At 34.1% G+C, this 25213-nt stretch overlaps 2 long non-coding RNA genes across 3 annotated transcripts in view; one reads left to right on the top strand and one right to left on the bottom strand.

Annotated features, from left to right (window-relative positions):
* Positions 1–4975: 4975 nt before the first annotated feature.
* Positions 4976–12305, bottom strand: LOC128247094 (uncharacterized). Its single transcript, XR_008263515.1, has 3 exons — positions 12235–12305; positions 7257–7486; positions 4976–6467 (listed from the first exon to the last, which is right to left on the bottom strand). It is a non-coding gene; the product is annotated as an uncharacterized LOC128247094 (long non-coding RNA).
* A 4929-nt stretch (positions 12306–17234) lies between these two features.
* LOC128247093 (uncharacterized) overlaps positions 17235–25213 on the top strand; it is a 46016-nt gene continuing 38037 nt past the window's right edge. For both annotated transcript variants that reach the window (XR_008263513.1, XR_008263514.1), the window contains exons 1-2: positions 17235–17337; positions 18414–18482. This is a non-coding gene — a long non-coding RNA (uncharacterized LOC128247093). The remainder of the gene's footprint in view (positions 17338–18413; positions 18483–25213) is intronic.

Below are 25213 nucleotides of genomic sequence, written 5' to 3'. Positions count from 1 at the left end.
ATGGCTTAATAACTGTGTAATGTTCAGTTTCCTCAATGGTGATGTTTTCAAGAATATCTGAAATATTTTATGAGCTAACCAGATAGATCATCTTCATTTTATCAATTTAAATATTAGATCTTACAAGTTGTCACTAAGCTTATAATTTAAACTGTCATCATTCAGTTTAATGCCCACTTCTCTGGAATTTGTTGAGGTAGACTTTCTATAGCCAAATGCAATGCTTGTTACCAACTCTCACTGGTTTCTAAGTAAGGTAATATTTCCCCATGACCAGACATGTTTTCACAGAAGATTGGAAATGAAAGACACTGCTTGCATCGTGATAACACTCGTTTACAACTATCATACAATGTCAAGGTAAGGATACAGTATCACGCATGCACACACACACACATGCACATGCACACGCATGCATATACACACGCACACACACACACATACACTCATGCACGCACGCACACATACACACACACACAAACGCTGACACACAGGCTCTTTTCAGTTTCTGTCCACCAAATAAACTCACAAGACTTTAGTTGGCCAAAGGTTACAGCAGAAGACACTTGCCTGAGGTGTCACACTGCAGGAGTGAACCTGAAACCATGTGGTTGGAAAGCAAGCTCTTTACCACACAGCCATGCCTTCACTTGAGCAGAAAATTTCACAGGTCATACTAATCTCCTTGCAAATAAAGAAGTACAAGATGGGTGTATGGAGATATTATCATCTTCATTTCAGGGACCTTCAAAGAGCATTTCTACAATGCAGTAGAAATGGTGTCAAAATATGGAAAACCTGATTGTAATTTTGCTACTATGACATACAACCCATCATAGTCTACATTAAAATTTCTGGGACAAAATATCTCAGATCATTCTGATCTGGTATCTTAAGTATTCAAATTCAATTTAAATTCACTATTTGAAGACATAGTAACAAAATTCTGCTTTGCATCTGTCCAAGCTTCTGTTATTCCACTGAATTTCAAGACCAAGTACTTCATGCTTGAATACTCATAATATAACAAAATAACGATTTTAAATGTTTCCACTGAAAATGATAAAAATTATTTGAAGAGATTCTAAAACCATAAAGAGAGTCAAATCTCTACAACATTTACCATCATTTTGTGTTCACTTTTCCATGTTTGCATGGTCCAGACAGAATTTGTTGAGGTAGATATTCTATAGTTAGATGCTATTTCTGTCACCAACTCTCACCAGTTTCCAATTCTCCATTGTCAGGCATGATTTTTCACTGATGACTGAAAATAAACATCACTTTTATGACTGTGATGCTCATTTACTATCATCACATGATAGTAAGACAAGGAAATACACACGCACACATATATGCATACAACCTGCTTCTTTCAGTTTCTATCAGCCAAATTCACCCACAAGACTTTGGTCAGCTATAGTAGAAGACACTTTCCCAAGATGCCACACAATGGAACTGAACCCAAGACCAAATGGTTGGGAAGCAAGCTTCTTAGCAATACAGACAACCTGTGCCTATTCAAAAAGAATGACAAATATGTGGCATTTTTCACTTTCTAAAGAGAATAATAAATTCTTAAAAGTATTTCTCAAAAACTTTAGAAATAGCACAACAGCCTATGCAGAGGGTATACCTTCTATACACTAGTATGTTAAGTTGGTGGTCAATTTAACAATCCAAATATTATACAAGACAACATACATCTTACAACAGGTACAGCTGCCTCATGAGTATTGAAATTTTCTCATTCTGTGAAATGTATCTTCAGATATGTATATAAACTGTGCCCAGGTGCAAATATGAGAATGCAATGTTTTATTCATGAAGAAATTACACAGTACATAAATGGCCATTGTGTCAGTTATCCAAAAACTATTTGGAGGTAGCTGTAATATAAAATGCATGATAGAGCACAATTGTCTCCTATTAATCATGAACATAAACAACCATTTTACTTTCTCAAAGGTGTTGAAAGAGAACCATTCCAGAATACCCAAAACAGAAATACCCCTTTTATGGCATGCTCCACACTAAATGAAACTGATATCAGGCTTTAAAATTCCTTACTATTGTGTATTTGACAAAAGAATAACATAGAAACAGAGAATATATGGAAGAGATAAAATAATCCCTTGAATATATGCAGAAGATCCAAAGGAAACATATTTTTAAATTATTATTCCATGTAAAAGGTGCCAAAAGCTTTGAAGACATTTGCACTAATGACTGTGGTATCACAGCACTTACAAAAGTAGTAACTGGAAACAGAATTCAGCTAAATAATGATGAAGAACGGGTGTGATGTATATCATAAACAGTAAAAAGTCAGAATACCTCCCTAACTGAGAGGATATTTTGCTATTAGGTGGCTATATGGTTAAGAATATTGTTTTGCATCTTGTAGTTTCAGGTTCAGTCCTACCGTATAGCACATTGGGTGACCAATACCTTGTGAATTGATCGATGGAAACTGTAAGGAAGCTAATCATATATATTCATGTACCTATATGAATGTTTATTTGTGTGTTTATGTTTGTCATCTTTACTGCTTGACAACCAATGTTGGTTTGTTTATGTCTTCATAATTTATAGGTTCAGTAAAAGAGACCAATAAAATAAGTACCGAACATAAAAATAGATACTGGGGTTGATTTGTTCAACAACCTTTCAAAGTGGTGCCCCAATATGGCTGCAGTACAATAACTAAAACAAGTAAAACATAAAAGATAAAAGATTATATCGTACTCTAAATAGACCAGTGATCCTCTTTGACAATTCCAGAAGTTTATGTAGGATTTCATAACAGTGGGCAAAACAAGTGATAAAGCTCACAACTTTGCATGACATGATATTCAAGGAAAACTTATTAACCGCAGTCTGTGTTGTCACAACTTCGAATTACCTGAGTGTGAGGATATCAATGAAGTTCATGTGGAGAATGCTACTGATGCTGATATTAAAATACAAATATTAAATGGACAGCAATGTCACATATTTGACAGTATCATAGAAAGTTTAGATAAGGATGCAGAACATCAACTCTACTTCCTTGATGGCCCCTGGAAGGAGTGGGGGGAGGGAGACAAGTAAAACATACCTGCACAACACACCTTTAGGATAACCTACGCTAGCATGGAACATGGATGTTAAATGAGGATGATGATGATGATGATGATGATGATGATGGAAGGAATGTTCTTCCTTAAGCAATAACTGACATTGCTGCTGATTTGCAACAAGATGTCAAGACAGCTTACAGTGGACTCCATATCCCTGTAGCCACCATTGAAATATCATTATGATCCATGCAAATGTCCTCAAAAGATTGTTTTTAAAATATTACTCTGATGTTCATAGATACAATTCCAATGCTTTTGGGTATCACAGAGCATATAATAACTATTCTGTGAAAAGCCATAATCAGGAATAGAGAAAAATACTTTTTAGTGGAATCTTTTGTCAAATGGTATGTCTAGTACCAAGAGGTTCCAATACCAACATGTACTCACCAGTATGGAAGTATGTGAAGTCTCTCAGACTCTCCTTCAGCATGAGATCACATGGCAACATAACAGTCAACTAGTGGTTGTTGCAGACAGGAAATGATGTAACGAAAATGATTTAGATGCAAACATCTTTGAAATAGTATCAGATGTGATATAACAAAGGGTTATATGAGAATTTTCCTTGACAATGTTTATAACGATTACAATTTAAAAGAAAATAATCCCAATATTAAGAGATTTATGAGTCTTTTTGCTAGGTGAAAAGACTGAATATGAGAGAGGAGACACCATTGCAGGCAGAGATGATGGGTAAGTTGTGAATGAACACAGAAATTTCAAACCAATTTACTTGGCATTAGGAAGGGCATCCAGCCATAGAATCCATGCCAAATCAGACTGGAGTCTGGTGTAGCCTTTCAGCTTGCCAGCCCTGATCAGACCATCCAACCCATGCCAGCATGGACAACAGACGTTAAATGATGATGATGATGATATTGATGATGATGATGATGATGATGATGATGATGGATTCCCTCCCCGTGAGTTTAAGCTAAAAGTAGGTTCAAATATAATGTTGATACATAACCTTAGACCTAGGAAAAATGTAATAAATGGTACTAGACTTATTTTCCAGAGTCTTTGTAAGCCACTGTATAAGTAGAAATTATCATTGGCTGCAGAAAAGATGAGAATGTATTAAAACTTAACCTTTTTGTTACCACATTTCTTTTTAACTACTCAGCATTTGTCTCAGTTAATTTTGAAAAATTGATTAAAACAACTCTGTTGTTATTAAACTGATATTTGGAACATAAATTAACATGAAATTTTGATGGAAAATCTTAATTTAGATCACTTTAGTATAGGAAGTTTGTATCATAGAACCAAGGGAGGTTTTGGGTGGGTCGGTTGGTATCAAAAGGGTTAAAGTGCATTTAACTTCAAGAGATTCAGCCCTGCCCTATACACTGAAAAGAAAGCAGTTCTCTATCATCCTTTCCTTTGTTGTGGCAATAAACAAGCTTTAAGATCAGTCAATTGCTATAGTTTAAATATATTTACCAAAGTCTGTATTTAGTCATAGCCAACTATATATGGCACAAAGTAGACCTAAGAATAGTAAAGTCAGAAAGTTACTAATTAATAACAAAATTATTCTTTGAGAACTTTTAGATTTAATCCACAAATAATGCATCTCAAAATATAGTAAAAGGATTGATTTGTCCTATTCTGCAGCTTATATCTCACGAAGAATGTTGTAAATATTTGATGTAAACTTTAATCTGTTCAATATTATAATATACTGTGAGTGTTTCTGAAAACTACAATCTATATCATATTGTGAAATTATATAAATATTATTGTAAACTGCATTCTATGAAATAGCATAAAGTGTACATATTGCTGTAAACTAAATTGTCTATCACATTATGAAATAATGTGAATAAATTGCTAGACTGCAGCTGTTTGAAATGTAATATGAAATTCAATACTATTTATTGCTCACTTACCATAATGTGAGATGAAAAAATTGCACTTTACATAAATTTATTTCATAAGCATAAAAGGCAAGAATTTTTTTTTTCTGGTGGCAAGAGAACTGTTGACTATATCAACCCCAAGAATTTTTCATGGTACATTATTTATTGGCCTCAGAAGGATAAAAGGCAAAGTGGATCCTGGCAGGATTTGAACTCATAATGTAAAAGATTATAACTAAAAATATTTCATGTGTGTAATTATTCTACCAAACTGAGATTCTCAAATTGTATGAAATATATGAGTTGCATTCCAGAAGTTTTCAGACTTTTTCAGGAGATACAGTTATTCATTTCAAAGAAGTACAAAACACTAATCTCCTTCAAAGTAGGATCCCCTGACTTCAATGCACTTGTTGTAACGTTCCATCCACTTCATGAAGGGCCCATGGAAGTCCTCCAAATTGAAGGTGTCAAGGACCCTTGTCAGAACCTTCTTCATCTTCAAACTTATTGCCTCTGTGGTTCTCCTTCAGCTTTGGGAACAACCAAATGTTAGAGAGAGCAAAGTCTGGACTGTGAGAAGAGCAAGGCACAGTTCTGATGCCCATCTCTGCCAAGAAGTTGGTTACCAAAATTCTCACCACTGAGCACCCTGAGAACAAACTACACAGGTGCAGGAGTTGCTGTGTGGTAAGTAACTTGCTTACCAACCACATGGTTCTGGGTTCAGTCCCACTGCATGGCACCTTGGGTGAGTGTCTTCTACTATAGCCTCAGACCGAGCAAAGCCTTGTGAATGGATTTGGTAGACGGAAACTGAAAGAAGCCTGTCGTATATATGTATATGTATATATATATATGTATTAGTGTGTCTGTGTTTGTCTCCCCAACATCGCTTGACAACTGATGCTGGTGTGTTTACATCCCCGTAACTTAGCAGTGCAGCAAAATACAACCAATAGAATAAGTACTAGGCTTACAAAGAATAAGTCCTGGAGTTGATTTGCTCGACTAAAGCCAGTGCTCCAACATGGCCCCAGTCAAATGACTGAAACAAGTAAAAGAATAAAAGAGTAAAGAGTAAAAAGTATAAATTTTGCACACGTTCAGATCTTCATGAATAATTCTGGGTACAGTTACTAAACCAACTCCAAACTGTATGCTTATTGTCTTTAGACACACAGTAGTCTTCATCCAGAAAATTGTGAATTTTCTCAACCAGCTCTGAGTTTCTGACATCTCTCTCCCTCTCACACCTTTCATTGTCTCTTGTCTTTTCTCTACTTGCCTTGAACCTCTTGTGCTAGTGAAAAAGCCAATCCATAAGCAGTCTTGAGTGTTTCATAAGTTTCTGTAGAGTTTTTACCCAGTTTAAAACAGGACTTTAATCCAGACTGCATTCTACAAACAACTCAGCTGTAACAAGCAGTGTTTAATAAGATGTGCTCAAAGTACCATTACAGCTGTCTCCTTCAGCCTGAAATGACAAAAGTTGGCAGGTCAGCTTATTGTATGTATAGTTATGATAATACTAAAATTACGATAATCTAGGACAGTCATACCTGCCTCACCTCAGAAGTCTCAAACCTTCTGGAGTGCACCTAGTAAATATGATGTTGCAATGAAGAATCCAGGTAAAAAAGTCCATAGAAAAAAACTCACCAAAAAATGTCACAGGAAAAAAAGTCACAGGGGTTTTGTCCGGCAGGGTTTAGTCCGAGGGGGTTTTGTCCTTGAGGGGTTTTGTCTGGATCCCATAAATGAATTGTGACTTTTTTTTCCTGTGACCTTATTACCGGCCACCTTAAATTAATTGTGACTTTTTTTCCTGTGACTTTATTACTGGTCACCATAAATTAATTGTGACTTTTTTTCCTAGCCATAATTGTAACTTTATTGCTATGACTTTTTTTCCTGTGACTTTGTTACCAATCAACATAATGAAGCCTGTGCTTTATTATGAAACAAAAAATGCTATCAATGAATTTAACTTAAATCATATTATGTAATGTTGTAAATATTATTGCAGATTTCGATATTAGTATGACAGATTATAAATTTAGATTGCAACTTAGTCATTTTGTCAATATAGATTTTATTTATAATGTGCACATTGTTTTATAGTTTTATAAATAAATTAGTGATAATCAGTGAAGGATTGATAATTGCATTCATTACATTATATTATAATGTATCATACAATTTTCATTGTTATATGAAACTGAGATCAGACATATCAATGAAAAGAATATATATTAAATCTCACACTTTAAAACAATTTAAGGATAACAAGCACTTAACAAAATATCAATTCCACATGCTGTTATTTTTGATGGATGGCATAGGTGCACTGGAACAAAATATAATTGCTCTAACAGAAATGAATTGATACTGTTCATAGTGCTCCATAGTTTCACAATTACATTTTCTGTTTACACTGAAGATACCAGCAGCAGCAGCAGTGTTAACGATCAGATTGCATGAACAATGAGTACACTAAAACAAAAACAAGAACAAAAAAAGGATATCATTTCAAAAACACAGGGTAGCAAGAGAAGTATTTTACTTGTTAAAAGCTATGTGTGTGCATATTTATGTGTACGTGTATGAGCTTGTGCATAAATGTATATATCTGTACATATATTCATACATACATATTAATACACACACACACACACACACACATATATCTACATCTGTATGTGTATATATATATATATACATATATATATATATATAAAGTAGTTGTATGCTGTCAACTTAATGTGACAGTCCAATGAAGGGAATTATACTACTGCTATTTAGCCCTAGGAAGCAGCACCGCTTCCTGTTGGCCTTGACATATTTCCTGTTTCCTTATGTTTACAAGGGTGATACTCCAGACTGATGACGAGCAAAGACTCAGAAACATGTCTCTGGATGCAGGCTTACCTGGGTGGAGGTGCTTGTCTCCCCCTTGTAAACATAAGAACACATGAAACGTGTCTATATATATATTTATGTGTGTGTGTATATATATATATATATATATTTATTTATTTTCAGTTTTGCTAAAGTGTCTTAGTAGGAGGAGGGGACGCAGAAGAAAAAGAACCGTGGTGGAAGAATAAAACATTTCACTCATATACACACACACACACACACATCTATGTGCACTTGTGTACACATACACACAAACATATCAAATGCTTAAACATCAAAAGTGAATGGAAATATAGCATGCTAGCAAAGTGCAGTTTTTAAATTTATTTGTATTTTTTCTGTCCTACATGAAAAGGGATTGTGTGTGTGTGCATGTGCGTGTGTCTGTGTGTACACACGTGTGCACATGTATGTATAAGCATGTGTGTGTATGTATGAGCATGTGTGGGGGTGTGAACATGTGTGTGCGTGTGTGTGTGTGGGGGGGGGAATTTGTGTATATTTGTATTTTCTTATCTTTGCATCTCATGACAGTTGTAAATGATTGTCATTGCCACATAAGCTGTGTCATCTAATTTCAATAACCTGCAAAAATATGCTTAGCCATAAGGAAATATTACCTTTCTTGGAAATAAGTGAGGTTTGGTGAAAGAAAAAACATCCAGCTATAGAATAAATGCTGTCTGATACAGAATTCCATGAATCAGAAAAAACAGGCACTCATCATCATCCTCATCATCATCGTTTAACATCTGCTTTCCATGCTAGCATGGGTTGGACGATTTGACAAGGACTGGTGAACCAGATAGCTACACTAGGCTCCAATCTGATTTAGCAGAGTTTCTACAACTGGATGCCCTTCCTAATGCCAACCACTCAGAGAGTGTAGTGGGTATATTAGATAACAGAGTATATATATTGTTTCTATTTATATAATGGTTTCAAATTTTGTCCCAAGGACAGTAACTTTAGAGGAGGGGATGAGTCAATTGCATCAACCCCAGTCTTAAAGCTGTACTTATTTTATCGACTCCTAAAGAATGAAAGGTAAAGTCGATCTTGGTGGAATTTGAATTCAGACATGGCAATGGGCGAAATACTGCTAAGCGTTTCATCCAATGCACTAACGATTCTGCCAGCTCGCCACCATTTTTCTATTTATATAATATCATAGTCTCATGATGACCAAATTACCAAATCATTTCAGATGAGAAATTAAATCCAACAACTCTCAGAAGTAGCTGAATACAAAGAACCCAGGCCATACGGTTCCATTCAGCCATTTCTGATGATTGCTGGCCTTGCCTCTCCATTTCTGACATACAACCGTTATAGTAGCATTAACGATAATAATAATAATAATAATAATAATAATAATAATAATAATAATAATAATAATAATAATAATAAAAATAATAATTATAGTAATCCTTTCTACTGAAGGCACAAGGCCTGAAATCTGTGGGGAAGGGACTGGTCGATTACATCGACCCCCGTGTTTCACAGGTACTCAATTTATCAACCCCGAAAGGATGAAAGCAAAGTCAACCTCAGTGAAATTTGAACTAATAACAATAACAATAATAATAATAATAATTATAATAATAATAATGATAATAATAAATTTGTGTGTGTGTGAGTGCGTATGATTGGTTGTGTCTCCTTATCTTCACATTGTATGACAGTGATAGCATTAGCGTCATACAAGTAGTGGCATTAGTTTTCAGTCTTCGATGAAAACATGTGTGTGTGTGTGTGTGTGTGTGTGCGTGTGTGCGTGTGAATGTGAGTGTAAAATTGTGTATGTTTGTGTCTCTTTGTAAAGTAAATCCAGCCACAGAAAAACTGAGTCAATGAATTCCATTTGGTCCATAGAAATAGATGTTAAAATGAGACAATGATGATGATGATGATGATGATGATGATGATGATGATAATGGTATCAGAGAGGGAAAGAACTAGAAAGAAAGAGTTGTTAGAAAACATCACAAATTGAAAAAAAATATATATAAATTTTACTTATATAAGCTGTTCTTGACCTGATGTTTGTTAGATTTTGCAACAGTTTCCAAATGTATTTAGAAAAAAAAAAACAAAAAAAAAAAACGCAACACATTTACTAAGATTACAAACTAATATATTTGATAGCTTCTCTTGAATGTTCAGCAAATAAGTATTTTCATACACCATAAACACTTAATGCGATTTTTTTCCATTAATTTGCTAACCCCTATACCCAAATCATTTCTTTATTACAGTGTTACTTAGTACAATTTGAAACACATACAGCATACATGTACACTAATTCCTTGGTGATTATTGATAATTATAGTTTGAAGATAAATGAGCAAGCAACTCAGAGAAGAATGTCTTTCTCATTTAATTTTGTATAGCCCTGTGTACACTTCTAATGACTTAAGATCCTATGTAAAGTGTATAAGAAAACAGAAATTGTGGAATGAATTTGATTACTGCAAAGAGAATGAGTTCACAAAATGAGTTGTACAAGTAAGCAAGGTTATACAAAATTGAATATGCTGTTTAAGATCTAAAGGCAGAGAAAGAGACAGTTTAGTTGGCAGGAGGAAAGTTTGCTTCATAAAACATGTTAATTTAAACAGATATGGTTTGAAGCAAGAATTATTGTAAAAGTATAAATGATCAGATAATTATTTTAAAGAGAGTGAATTGTGATCAATTTGAGCAAAATGTAATAAAGTCCTTGTGACAATTTGTTAAAACTTGCACCAAAGCTTTTCTTAGAACATGATTTATTTTTACATACTCTATATAAAGGCCATTGATCAATACTGATTTATGAAAACCGTATTAGATTAACTAAAAATAGAAAGTTTCCTAAACATTGAAAAACATTTTAGCTGATATTCATCATCATTATGAGAGGTTGTTAACTTCTTTATGGGCCAATTAAGGGAGTTTATTTTATCATTGGCACTAATGATTTCTCTGAACAAGTCATTTTACAATAGAATCCCTGCAGCAACATAAAGTCACAAACATGCTCTAGCCTCTGGTCTATATGTACATTATCTCCTCTCCTTGCTTTTTCTACCACTATTATAATGATACTTGCTCCTCTGAGTTGACTGGGCTCATACCGTCTCCACTCAAGCATTCCTCTTTGTTTACCTCTCCTCCTTTCATCACTCTTATTGTGCTCAACCCATTCCCAGGGCTAATACTAATCACCCTACCCAGTCTTTCCTTCCAAAAATACCAACCATTTACAGAAAATAAGTTGCTAACTTCTGATCAAAACCTCTTTTTAAAGAAAAATCTGAGTTTAGCTCTAGCTGAAGCCTCCTCACTCTTATTTAGATGACATGATTCTTCAGTCTTCCCTAATTTTTCCTGATCATGCATCATCTACAAATCCTACACATCGCATGCCAAACCTGCATTGGTTCAATAAATAGAGATCTTGAGAGCATCCACCAGTGGGGCCAGAAAAGGAACACAAATACTACTCATATTAAGAAAACACACCCACACTCCTTCTAAGCACATGCAGGCACTTTCCTAAAGTCCTCACATTCACTCCAAAGGATGAGCCTCTAGCATAACCAAGACAACATCTAATGATTAGCTCTTCTCTTCAGGGCCAGAAGATATTTCAACTCCCAACAACTGCAGATATTCTACAGGGCTCAAGTAAGGCACTGTTCCTGCAACTAGGATGTTACTGCTGCTATATATACAAACATTTGGATCACATTCAGAGAAATGATACTCAACTGATTGGCACTCCATCTTAAAGGACATATTCTAGTCTTTTGCCCATAGGTGTGCTGTCTCCTCGCTTTGTCTTTTTGTCACTACTTTAATGGCCTCTATTCCTCAGAGCTGGCTGGTCTCATACCTCTACCACTCTGGTATTCTCAACCAATTTGTGTCTCCACTTCTCATCACCTTTGTTGTATCCCTCCTGTTGGGATCTGCACTAACCATTGTGCCTAGTCCCATCTTCCAGAAGATCAACCCTTGGGAATTTCCTCCCTGCTCATGTCTTTCCAGCAGATGCTGATCCGTAACAATTTAAATGTAACATTAATAGAACCAAGCCCACAAATTCAGCAAATGAAAAGAAAAGATAAAAGGGTCAATTACTTTGACAAAGGAAATCACCCAGAGAAGGCTGTAGGGAGAAGGGAGCCTGTATGTGGTTGCTTGCTCTGCTAAAAATAGCAGAGCAATATAAAATCACACTTTATCATGTTAAATAAAAAAATAGCACATTGATAATATTATTCTAAAAACCATTATAAAAGTAAACAAATAAATGATGGTTATGGGTGAATTACCTTTCAGGTTTGATCTGAAATTAAACAATAACTGTAAAGTCTGTAATAACTAAACGTGATGGGACTATTTTAAGAACAAATAAACACATGAAAAACAAAACCAATGTACCACTAGAACGTAATTGTATTTGTTATCTCTAAGCAACTAAAGCATGACTGTCACAACCAAACCAGATTAATTCACAAATATTTACATATTTAATTATTCCCGCTAGATAAGATAGATAAGAAAAGTTTATGGCAGTATAATTCATTGTAAGAACTTCCAAGAGCAATAAAATATTCTAATCCATTTAAAGATGTAAATGAAATAGCTACGTTCAATTTAGCAAATGAATAGCAAATTTGAATGAATAACTATATAAAGTTTTACTTAGATAGAGAAGTAAGTCGATTGAATGAAGCCAGTGGAATTGATATTCAGTTTGAAGTAGAGATAATAATATTCTATTTATTTTCTTTAAATAATTATTTGAAAAGAAGGAACAACACCCATGATTTTAGAAGCCCTCCAAGGCTGATAAGACTGAGGTGGTTGGTGTACAATTTAAGCATCTGTAGATTGATGCCTATCAGAAAAACCAGATAAGGTCAAGAGTTACAGAGAGCTATGATTCTATAGAGGAAGAGAAATAATTAGACAAGTGTTAGTGTCTGTGGTAGAAACACAAATCAGTAGAGAGGATAAAAAGAGGTGAAGCAGATAAGGAAGTCATGGTAGAGGTGGTGTACAGCCTATAAGTTTAGTGGAGCAGTGACCTTGTTTAAGGTAGAAGAAAACAAAGAATGTATTTAACTTCAAATTGTAGCATTTTGGAAAGTTTACCAATCAACCAAATCAACTTTTCTGAGTGGATGAATTCTAGAATGTAACAATATGCTATGTAACAATAGCATCATTCTAAATTTATTAGTGCAATACTCAAACATGAGTTGCACTTAAAGGTTTGAAAACAAATGTTAGTAGCAAGAAAGTTCAAGTGTTGGGAGTGAAAAGGGCTTTGTAAAGATTGCAACAAGTTTTGACAGTCTTAAGTTCTGGAACAGTGCTTCTCAAAGTATTGTTCCCTGGAGAAGGGAAATATATACAAGTGCTGAAGATAAAGGGGGTGATGAAGAGAAATAGATGTATCTGTGCTTTTTTTTTTTGTCTTTACTTCCTATTTATATATTGACTTCAAAAAATTGTCATGTTATGATAAACCACTTGTTAGTGACAATCACAACAACAAAAACAATAACAATGACATCATTAACAACCATAATGTAAATTAGTAAATAAATGAAAATTAAATGTAAATGAGTAAGCAAACAAAACTAAATAAGTACCAACTATGCTCAAAGATTATAAACCATAAATTAAGGTATAATTTAAAAGATATTGCCTAAATTTGAGGGCATTTCCAGACATGCAAGAAAGATGGCAACCATTCCTCTTTTAGTGTTATGTGACATGTGTGTATATATATATGCCAATGTACATGCTTGAATGTTGTTGATTCTAGCTTTGAGTGACAGCTGTTAATCTCATAACCTATCTATGTGTGTCAACAAACATGTATAAATTTACAATTGAGTAGAGAAATCAATATATATATGTGAACATATATATTCAACATTTATATGAACATTCACATCATCATCATCATCATCATCATCATCATCGTTTAATGTCCGTTTTCCATGCTGACATGAGTTGGACGGTTTGACTGGGGACTGGCAAACCAGGAGGCCTCACCAGGCTCCAATCTGATCTAGCAATGTTTCTACAGCTGCATGCCCTTCCTAATGCACATATATTAAAATTCAACTATAAGTTTTATACAACACTAAACTTCAACTGGCAACTATCAGGGTTTTTATGAAGCACAAAGAATGGGTATCATTGAAGCCATATATAAACAGTCGGGTTAAAATCAAAGGTCAAGTGATAATATGTCAAGTATTCACTTATGGTAGGGTGTACTGTGGTCGGTAACCTTCCATATTAAACTCATACCGAGAACTAGATTACTCTGACCTGATATTTTATATATGTATATTACAGATAGTGGGGGGCACTGAATTAAAACAAGGAACCTTTAAAAAGTATTAGTAAAAGAAAAGGTTCAATAGTTAAAAAAAAAGCTTGTGAAGCACTGTTTTAGAGAAAGACTGAACCAGCAAGCTGAAAATGTATCAAACTGTTATCTGAGAGGTGAGCAATTTATACTTTGTCATCAGTTCTGTTATATGCTCAGAGTAAGAATCTTTAACTCTATATAATATGCCCTGAGTAAAGACCCTTAATACGAAGGGTAAATATTGTTCATTTCTTTAAAGAACAGCAACATATAATTAATAATTGACTGGTCGTGCTTAGTTTTAATTCTGCTTTGGGAAAATATTATCTGGCATCTTATCTAAGAGCAGATTTGTCTCTTATCTACTATCATGAAAATTGAGATAAGTACCAGCCTGCTTAATCATGGATGTTTATGAATTCTTTTCTACTCTAGGCACAAAGCCCGAAATTTTAGGGGAGGGGCCAGTTGATTAGATCGACCCCAGTATGTAACTGGTACTTAATTCATTGACCTCCAAAAGAATGAAAAGCAAAGGTGACTGCAGTGGAATTTGAACTCAGAATGTAAAGACAGACGAAATACTGATAAGCATTTTGCCTGGTGTGCTAATGTTTCTTATTTCTTTATTGCCCACAATATATTTCTGTTGAAATATATTACCTTTATTTCAACTTATTTTGAGAATAATGAAGAATTTAGTAAAATAAACTTGTCTTCTTATGTTAGTGCTTGGAACAAATTAACATGAGATTTTGATGGAAGGTTTTAATTTGGATAATTTTAGACCTGAAGTTCCTATCATAGAACAAGGGATGGTCTCAAGTAGTGGGTTGGTATCAAAAGGATTAAATTTGAGCATTGGCCATTGTGAAATGTTAAAAGGATGTGTAATTTACAGGATGTTCAAAATTTGAATGTTGTTCTAACTAAGAGGGAGTGGCTTGTTCAGTTCCTATAAGGTTATAAGTGGTTCAAGAAATAGTCATAGCAGTGTAGGAGTGTATTTCCATTTAAAATGAAAGATGGGAAATCAAAGATATTAAAAAAGTATGAACAATGGAAAGAGGAGATATTTTTGAGTTGATGATTAAAATCAGAAAATAGTCAATTAGCAGACAAAAAACAAATGAATCGTATCTGAATGTAGAAAATATGTGAAGGAATGGATATATGGTTAAGTAGCACACTTCAGAACCATGTGGTTTTAGGTTCAATTTCACTGAGCAGGTTCTTGCTTAACTGTCTTCTACAGCTTTAGATTGACCAATACCTTGTGCATAAAATTTGATAGATGTAGATTGTTTGGAAGCTTGTTATATATGTGCGTGTGTGTGTGTGTGTGTATGTATATATATACCGTTAATCCTCGAGTATAGTCTGCCCTTGAGTATAATATGTTGGGGATTTTTAGGGGGCTGTACCTCTGAAAAACCTAAACCTTGTGTATGATACGCACCCCTTCTCTAACTTGAGTCAAGGAGGTCTATATAACGTCCTTGGTTTGTAAACATATATACGGTAACGTCCTTTATTATTGTTGTAAATATAACATAATGCGAACATGTAGCTTTTTTGTGCACTTTGTTTGCTGAAAATAAAGAAATAACAGTAATAACATCAGTGAAAAATAAATATTAAGTTAATTACCTTTAAATATTTATCACTTAGAAAATTTTGCTTAGAAAATATTTTTCATTTTTAACCTCATATATAGCACGCACTAGAAATTTTGACCTTTAAATTTTGTGAAAAAAAGTGCAGATTATACTCGAGGATTTATGGTATATATATGTATGTGTGTGTGTGTGTGTGTGTGTATGTATATATATATATATATATATATATATATACCTGTGGTGTGTAGCAGGTGTATGTGTGTGTGTATGTATGTACACAGGCATGACTCTGTAGTAAGAAGCTTGCTTCCTAACCACATGGTTCCGAGTTCAGTCTCACTGTTTTGCACCTTTGGCAAGTGTCTTCTACTATAGCCTTGGGCTAACCAAAGTCTTGTGAGTGGATTTGGCAGACAGAAACTGAAAGAAGCCTGTTGTATATATATATATATATGTATATACATATATACCTATGTGTGTCTATCTGTATTTGTACCCCTGTGTTTGTTACTTGGCCACTGGAAAGTGATAGAATAAGTATCAGGCTTAAAAAATAAGTACTAGGGTTGATGCATTCGACTAAACATTCAAGGCAGTGCCCCAGCATGGCCACAGTCTAATGACTGAAACAGGTAAAAGATAAAAGATAAAAGATATATATAGCACAGAAGACTAATTTTAGCTATTCAAAAAACACAAAAACTGTGTGCCGGTGGCACGTAAAAGCACCCACTACACTCTCAGAGTGGTTGGCGTTAGGAAGGGCATCCAGCTGTAGAAACTCTGCCAAATCAGATTGGAGCCTGGTGTAGCCATCTGGTACACCAGTCCTCAGTCAAATCGTCCAACCTATGCTAGCATGGAAAGCGGACGTTAAACAATGATGATGATGATGATGATAAAGAAAACAGGAAATGGAAATAACATTGATGAACAATTGATTTCCATCAATTACTATTTATTAATAATTTACATCAGTGTTATCTCCATTTTCTGTTTTCTTTAAATTTTGATTCCTGATGAACTCCTGTTTATCCTTGGCTTTACCTAAAATTTATGAGCATAACATTTTTGCCCATGTTTAAATATAGGTAACATACTGGTAGTATTTTGGATATTTTTTATTCCTTAGACAGTTATTTCTACCTCTAACTCAACTGACCTTATACATATATATATATATATATATATATATATATATATATATATATATATATATATATATATAAAACCACCCTAGGAAGAATGAAAATTAATTTTTTATAGCAGTTTTATGCATACTTGTTATGAAATAAACATTATTTTTCTGTAGCAACATGTTTCATGCTAATATCATTTATGATACAAACATTCAGCCAAGGATTTACACACACTAACCAGTCGTATTAAAGTTTTAAAGTTGAAAAAGAAAATTGCTGAAGGTGAGTTCTAACACATTCCACTACATAGATAAATTCATGCTTTATGATGAGGAAATGGGTGAGAAGAGAGAAAGGAGAGAGAGGAGAAACCAAGATATGATATGAAATAAGCAGAAGACCTTCCTATCCACACACAAAAGAAATAAATGAAGGAAATGGAATGTTTATGATGCAATTTTTCTTGGAGAGAAAATTACTACCCAGCATTGTTTGGGAACACCCATCCATTAATTTTTCATTTGTAATATTTAACAAACAGATGATATTTTTGCTCATCATTTTAATTGCCTCATCTAATTCTCTTTTATTAACAACCACTGTCTAGAAAAATATCTATGTAGTGTGCAAGAGCCTCTGTGAGGATCATTTGATCTGCTAGAAATAACAGCCAAATCTTCCTCAAATGACTGTGTATTAACTTTATAAAAAGTAAAATGGACATATAAATATGATGTGATACTTGGTACACTTTGTCTGATAAACAAAAGATAATGGTCACAGTTAAAGTGTTCTTTATTCATAGAACTACTCATTCAGACTTGGGTCTAAACAGGTATCATGCTAAATATGTATCATGCAAAGAAGCCTCTGCTTGTGGTTGTTTGACCTGCATGAAATAGCAATGAAATCTCCCCCAAATCACATTTATCATTTTTAAGAAAAGACAAAGACACATTGGATAATGTAAGCTAGGATACATCATGAAAAATATCATCACTAGAATATCTTTGATGATAGTCTATTCAATCAGTGCCAACTTTAAGCCAAACAACAACAATATTGGTTTCAAATTTTGGCACAAGGCCAGCAATTTTGGAGAGGGAGCAATTTGATTACATTGACCCCAGTGCTCAACTGGTACTTATTTTATTGACTCCTGAAAGGATGATAGGCAAAGTCAACCCCAGTGGAATTTGAACTCAGAACATAAGGATGGACGAATTGCCACTATACATTTTACTCGGCATTCTAGCAATTCTGCCAAACAACAACAATATTAACAGTATATTATAATGTGCCTATAAACATTTTGATTAACACTTACCTGATTATTCTCTGCTTTGTTTCAATAACAGTATTCTATGCTGGAATAAAAGAAATTACATAGCCAGTATTGGTATCCATAAAGTCTAGGTTGAATAAAGGTAAAATTATGTCTTTCTTATAACAATGGTATCATAATGAAAATATTTCATACAATATTTTCTGACTGTAAATTCTCAAATGGGGGGAAAAAGTGAAAAACAATTTCTTAAATCTGCTTATTGTTATTTTTTTTTCCCTATTTTCTTTTCTTTCTTTTTTTATTGTCAGAAATGTAAGAAACTATACAGTATTGTACAACTGTCAGTTTGATGCAGATGTATTGTTAATTGAAATGTGGAGTCAATAATGAATTATAGATGTTGTATAATTATAATGAACTTGTTGTATAGGGTTGAAATATTTTCAAGCTCTGAAGAAGGAAAAAAAAGACTTTATGAAATGTAATCAAAGGATTGGGTTGGAATTACTTTTTAGAACTGTTTTATAATTTCTTTGATAACATGTTTTTAGAAGTAAGTTATAATTTCTCTGATAAAATGCTTAGTTATTTCATCATCCTTATATAATAATATTTTTTCTATTGATCTCTTTCTTCTTTTGTGGGTTTTTTCAAAACCTAGATTCCTAAATTGACACTAATTGTAACCTCAGAATCTCTTGACCTTATGCAAAGAATATTTAGTCAAATTTATGATTCATGAAAAACAATGTTAAAGAAATGTTTAAAATAATTTGTCAAAATCTTGTTATGATTTTGTCTTCCACATAAATCATTTTTGTATGTAACTGTTGCATTTTTTAAACAGCATGTGTGCATCATTGCATGTTGTATCTCAATAAAACATTATACCACTACAAAACAAAATATTACTTCTGCATCACCACCTTTTACAACAATAATACAAAAAAGATTTTTACCCTTAATCTAATTCTAATCCTAAATACTAATCATAATCTTTACTCTTAATCTTAAACTATAATTCTAAACTCTAAAATTCTAACTCTATACATTATCTTTTCAATAGTGTGAATTAGCCATTGATGACACAAAAAGTAACTAAATTGCCAGAACTTTAAGAGTGTAGAACAAAATGTCTTGTGATATTTGTTCCAGTTCCTTATGTTAGGACCTAAGTAATCTAAGTTGAACTTTCCATATTTTTAGGATTGATGAAATAAAGTACCAGTGAAGTGGTTGGCCTTTTCCATTGTCAGTCAATAGTATTGCAGAGACAGTAACTTAACCATCTCTGCTCTGCTTGAGTTGTTTCCAGAAACAAGTCCATAGCCCCAAGTACACTTACCATCTCTCCACTTGTGGATATACTACCAAGAAAAGGCAAGTCAATATGTTTGCAGCATCCATGGAGTCGTTGGAGATGCTAGATACTGGTTGAGTGTGATCATAAATATTTGCGTTTGGGTCCCTTCCTCCTGATTTTCAGAAGGGATTTACACTTTTAACCTTTTTTAAGGCAGCAGGAGTTTATTATATAGTAGGAATGGTCAGTGCAGAGCTAGTCTCACTCTCTTGTCCTTCAGACTTGTATTGGTCTGATGCACCAAGAGTGCAGGAATTGTATAGCATTACCTTCTCTTAGATGAGCAGCTAAAAAGCTGAAAGGCCTCATCATCTACCCTGGGTTCATTGGGGTGTCTGTGAGTGACCTTCTTCAGAAGGTAATTCTGGGACATAGTTACTATTCCAGGTCAGAGTAGACCTGTGAACAATAATTGCTAAGAGGTTTCCACACTCTTTAAGACCCAGGAAATCTCAAACCAGGACCCCACTGCAACATACTGTGTGAAGTCATATACAAGACATTCCTTGTGAAGTACTGGAGTTGATATTGACTAACCCCTTTCCCCCATTACATGGCCTTGAGCCTATCTTAGAAATATTCATTAAAATCATTATGGATAGGAAGTTAATGGCAGAGCATTAAACAAAATGTCTTGCAGTATTTAGTTATATCCCGTTGTTTTATGAGTTCAAATCATGTCAAGATCAACTTTGATTTTATTCCTTCCAAGGTTGACATAATAGGTATCAGTTAAATACTGGGGTCAGTGTAATGGATTATACTCTCCTACTAAATTTTTAACCTCATGGTTATGTTTGAATACTTATTATTCTTGAAAGGTAATAGATATAAGAATCAGTAGAGCACTTGGACAGACAAACTATTTTTTAATATTCAGTCATGTGTCTTTATGTCCAGCATTCATCTCCTGCCAGAGAGAACTTTACCTTTTATCCATATGGGATCAATGAAATAAAGTCCCCCCTACTGAAGTTCATTTAATTAATATTTACATCTCCTCTTAAAGTGTGCTAGGGAGACAGGAACAGGGGTCTTGCTGAAGAGGAGATATATGAGTTCATCTGCTGGAAAGATAGAAAGAGATGGTGAGGGTGTCCCTCAAGATACAAGGTGAATATAAGGATTAAAATCCTGCCAGGATAAACTTCCTCTTTTATCCTTCTAGGATCAATAGAATAAGTACTTGTTAGATGTTGAAACAGATTTAATGAACAGAACAGTACCACAATCCTCCTCTTAACATAGATAAATAAATATATGAATAAAACTAAAATAAAATAATAATAATTGTGGACATTTGTATTAGTTCAAAATCATTATTATCATTTTGAGTATGTTATAACAATTATTAGTTTAAAACATATTAGAAATAATTATTATTGTTATTTATCTATATTTTCTGTCAAACATTTTGGAAAAATTCCAATTTCTTTTTGTATCAAGATCTAGAATTTAAAATATAATTTCAACTGACAAATTGAAAACAAGTGTGTCTAAGTGGAATTGTTTTAAAAGTAAGTTTAGAACAACACAGAATAGTAGTGGTGGTGGGGTTGGTTGTGATGGTGATGGTGGTATTGGTGGTGGTGGTGGTGGTGGCTGGTTGTAATGGTAGTAGTAGTAGTAGTAGTAGTAGTAGTAGTAGTAGTAGTGGTGGTGGGGTTGGTTGTGATGGTGATGGTGGTATTGGTGGTGGTGGTGGTGGTGGTGGTAGTGGTGGTGGTGGTAGTGGTGGTGGTGGTGGTGGTGGTAGTAGTAGTAGTACTACTACTACTACTAGTAGTAGTAGTAGCAGCAGCAGCAGCAACACTAGCAGCAGACCAAGAGCAGAGATACTAATCAGCAGTGGAGAAATGTTCTTGATGATTGAGTGACACAAATATTTTTGTCTTTGAAGCTATTTCTGGATCTAATTCAGCAAACAGCATTTATTTTTTTATTTTCTTACCAAAAACTTATCTGTGGTACAATTATCATTGAAGTTTATGCTTTTTGCTGATAGCCTCTAAAATATGCTCAGATAAAATTTTTTTAACTTTATATACTAAGAGCAAAAAAGATCTTTTCTGATATTGCAGGGTTTACAAACATTTGCTCTAAGGTGACAGTGATATTTATCAATAATGGAGATAGCGTTCACTGTAAAACTAATGTTAGATAAATAGGTCTATTTTTACTGTATTTGAAAAGTATGTTACTTTAATATTTCTTTTTTTCTAATTTTGGCAGAAGACCATAAATTTTGAGGAGAGGGGCAAGGTGATCACATTGACCCCATTTCTCAACTGATATCTATTTTATTGACCCCAAAAGGATGATAAAGTCAGCCTTGGTAGAATCTGAACAATTCTGCCAGCTTACTTCCTTGTGTTACTTCAATAGTCATTAATCTAAATTCATTATTTTGCAAATAGAAGCAGGCATGGCTTATGGTTAAGAAGTTTACTTCACAACCATGTGGTTGTAGCCTGAGATTTGAATTCCACAGAATAACATCTTAAACAGGTACCTTCTGCTGTAACCTTTGGTTAGTCAGTGCATTATAAGTTAGATTTGGCATACAGAACGCTTTAATCAAATGCACATGGGCAGGCACCCCATTGTCAATGAAATCCTTTACAGAATTCCAGGCTACATTTGCCTTGGAAAATATAATTCAAAATCAGAGGTTGCCATCTAAAAGTTTATGGCTAGCATATGACCACAATAAGAAAGTAGTTATACTCGAAAACTAAGTTGATAGCAATCATCTCATGATAATGTAAATACATGCTTTCTTTGCTATTAATATTTGGAAAGTTGACTGCTTCTCAGAGATGTCTCTGACTTTCTTCCCCAATCAATAATATAGAACATTCATCTGATATATAAAGCAGTCATGAATAAAGAATAGCCCCCTGGTCAGCTTCAATAAAATGAAGCTATGATCCAAAATATACTAACCATGACCATTTTATTATTTTCTTTCTCTGCATACAGCATGTCAAAGAATAAATTATTCTATACATCCTTCTGTTATTAAAACAGTAGGCTGTGATTTAAAGGAGATTTGGCTGCTGGCTTTTGCTGTGACCCCATAGAGGCTCTCTTCACCTCATTGATTTATTATCTGTCTTGTGTATCACTGCTGAACATTTAAAAAATTTTACACAGAACTGACGTCTTTCATATCTAGTTTTACTATTAGTTATATGATTTTTAAAAAAACCCAAAAAGACATAGTGTCAGAGACTGAAGTAAAAACTATTGGTTTTTGAATGATACATTAAACTGATTCCTCCCATAATTCCAAAAACAGTTACGGGGAGGACATTTGATGACATCATTATTGTCATCATTGTTGTCATCATCATCATCATCATCATTGTTGTCATCATTGTCATCATTGTCATCATTGTTGCCATCATCATCATCATTGTTGTCATCGTTGTCATCATCATCATCATCATCAGCATCAGCATCAGCATCACTGTCATTGTCATTGTCATCATCATCGTTGTCGTCGTCGTCGTTATCATCATCATCATCATCATCATCACTACTATCATCATCATCCTCAATTTAACTCCAATTTTCCATACTTACATACGTTGGACAGAATTGAAAAAGACAGATTTTCTATGGCTGGATGTTTTTCTTGTCACCAACTCTCACTTATTTCCAAACACAGTAATATATCACCATGACTAGACATGTTTGCATGGAGGACTGGAAATGAGTGACACTGCTTGTACAACAGTGATGCTTATTTACAACTATCAAACAATGTCAAGACAAGACAACACAAAAACACACACCTTAAGGTTTGAGTAGTTCTTATTCAGACTCACTATATAGCTTGACAGGCTAGAAGATTACATCTCACTCTAACTTTAAATTTTGGCTTAGTTTCTATACAGCTGGATGCTCTTCTAGTCACCAACATTAGAGAAGTTGTGTCAATGGCAAGACTAAAGGTTTTCTCAACCCTACATTCCTCATCCTCATCATCAATTTAACATCCACTTTCACATACTTGCAGAGATCAGACAGAATTTGTTGAGTCAGATTGTCTACAGCTGGATGCTCTTCCTGTTGCCAACCCTTACCTATTTCCAAACAAGATAATATTTCTTCCTATCACCAACCCTTTTACAGATTGTATTGAGTCAGGGACGTGCTGCCTGGGTAGGCAAAGTAGGCAGTGCCTACCCTGAATAAAATAGACCAATAGTAACATTTTCCTTTTATGGCAAAAATAAGCACATAATTCAATAAAACTATGAAGGTTACTCTGATTACTATGCATAAAATACAAATTTTTTTTTTTTTTTTGTAGATTAGGTAGTCAGAATTTGCCCCTGCCTTTCAATCTCAGTATTAAAGCTACACATAATACTGGTGTAGTACATGTGCTGCGTACATTCCTACAACAACGTTTTCTTTATGTGCTATAAAAGCAGAAGTAAATCTGCCTTCAACTCAGTTGCGTGCCTGTGTTTTGCTTATTTTTTTGTGTTTTACCACATAAACATCAACAACTGCCTACCCTGGGTAATTACTGATGCCACGTGCCTGTATTGAGTACATTTTAATTGGGGTACCAATACAAGATATCTTGTATCATTGGTAAAACGAAAAGACTTTCTCAACCTTGCATTGTAACAATAAATACGATTTTCATGCTTAAACTCAATGTGACAGTCAACAACTTTATTTTCAATTTCACTTTCCCTATTTTCATGTAAGGAGACACAGTATCTGAGTGGACAAGTCATTGACTTCTTGAATGATGGCTTAAGAATATGTTTCCCTCCTCAACAAGGTACTGGACACTGCTGACTTTGCTCTAATAGCAATGCAGCTAAGGTAATGAAACTTGCTGCAAAGTAAAACAAATTTGAAATTAATGTGCAGTCTGGTGATTTAGAGAACGAGAATTTAATTTACTCTTTTGAAATTGAGTAAATGATGTGTTGCCTTGTGGGTAGGAAATTGAAGTAGAGGGTATGTACAAAATACTGAACGTATCTGAATAGAGAAACTATAAATAGAAGTTTCATTGGGAAATCAATGTTTTTTAAGTAATGTGAGAAAACAAAGTAAAAAAAAAACAACCCAAAACAAAGGTTTCAATTTATTTCAGTTTAGTTAGTTTAGTTAGTTCAAATGAAAGTAGTAACGGTAAGGAAAACATTTTCTAAATGATCAGGCAATTTGATGAGCTCCCTTAGCTTTGAAAAAATATTTGCTACATTTACTCAATGACAAAAATAAAAGAGAGAAAGACAAAAAGAAAGGAAGAAAGAAAGAAAGGAAAGGGAAATGTAAAAGAAGAGATGTTGATACAATATCTATATCAATGTGTAGCGTGTGTGTGAGCGTTTTATATGTGTACAATTATTTTAATACTGCCATATAAGTTCTAAAGGCCAAAGAATCCAAACAAAGGAATAGATTTGATACGCCACACACACACACACACACACACACACACACACACACACACACACACACACACACAC

Source organism: Octopus bimaculoides, chromosome 2 (assembly GCF_001194135.2).
Source record: "Octopus bimaculoides isolate UCB-OBI-ISO-001 chromosome 2, ASM119413v2, whole genome shotgun sequence".
Classification (NCBI taxonomy): Eukaryota; Metazoa; Mollusca; class Cephalopoda; order Octopoda; family Octopodidae; genus Octopus; species Octopus bimaculoides.
This window is presented reverse-complemented; position numbering and strand designations above follow the sequence as displayed.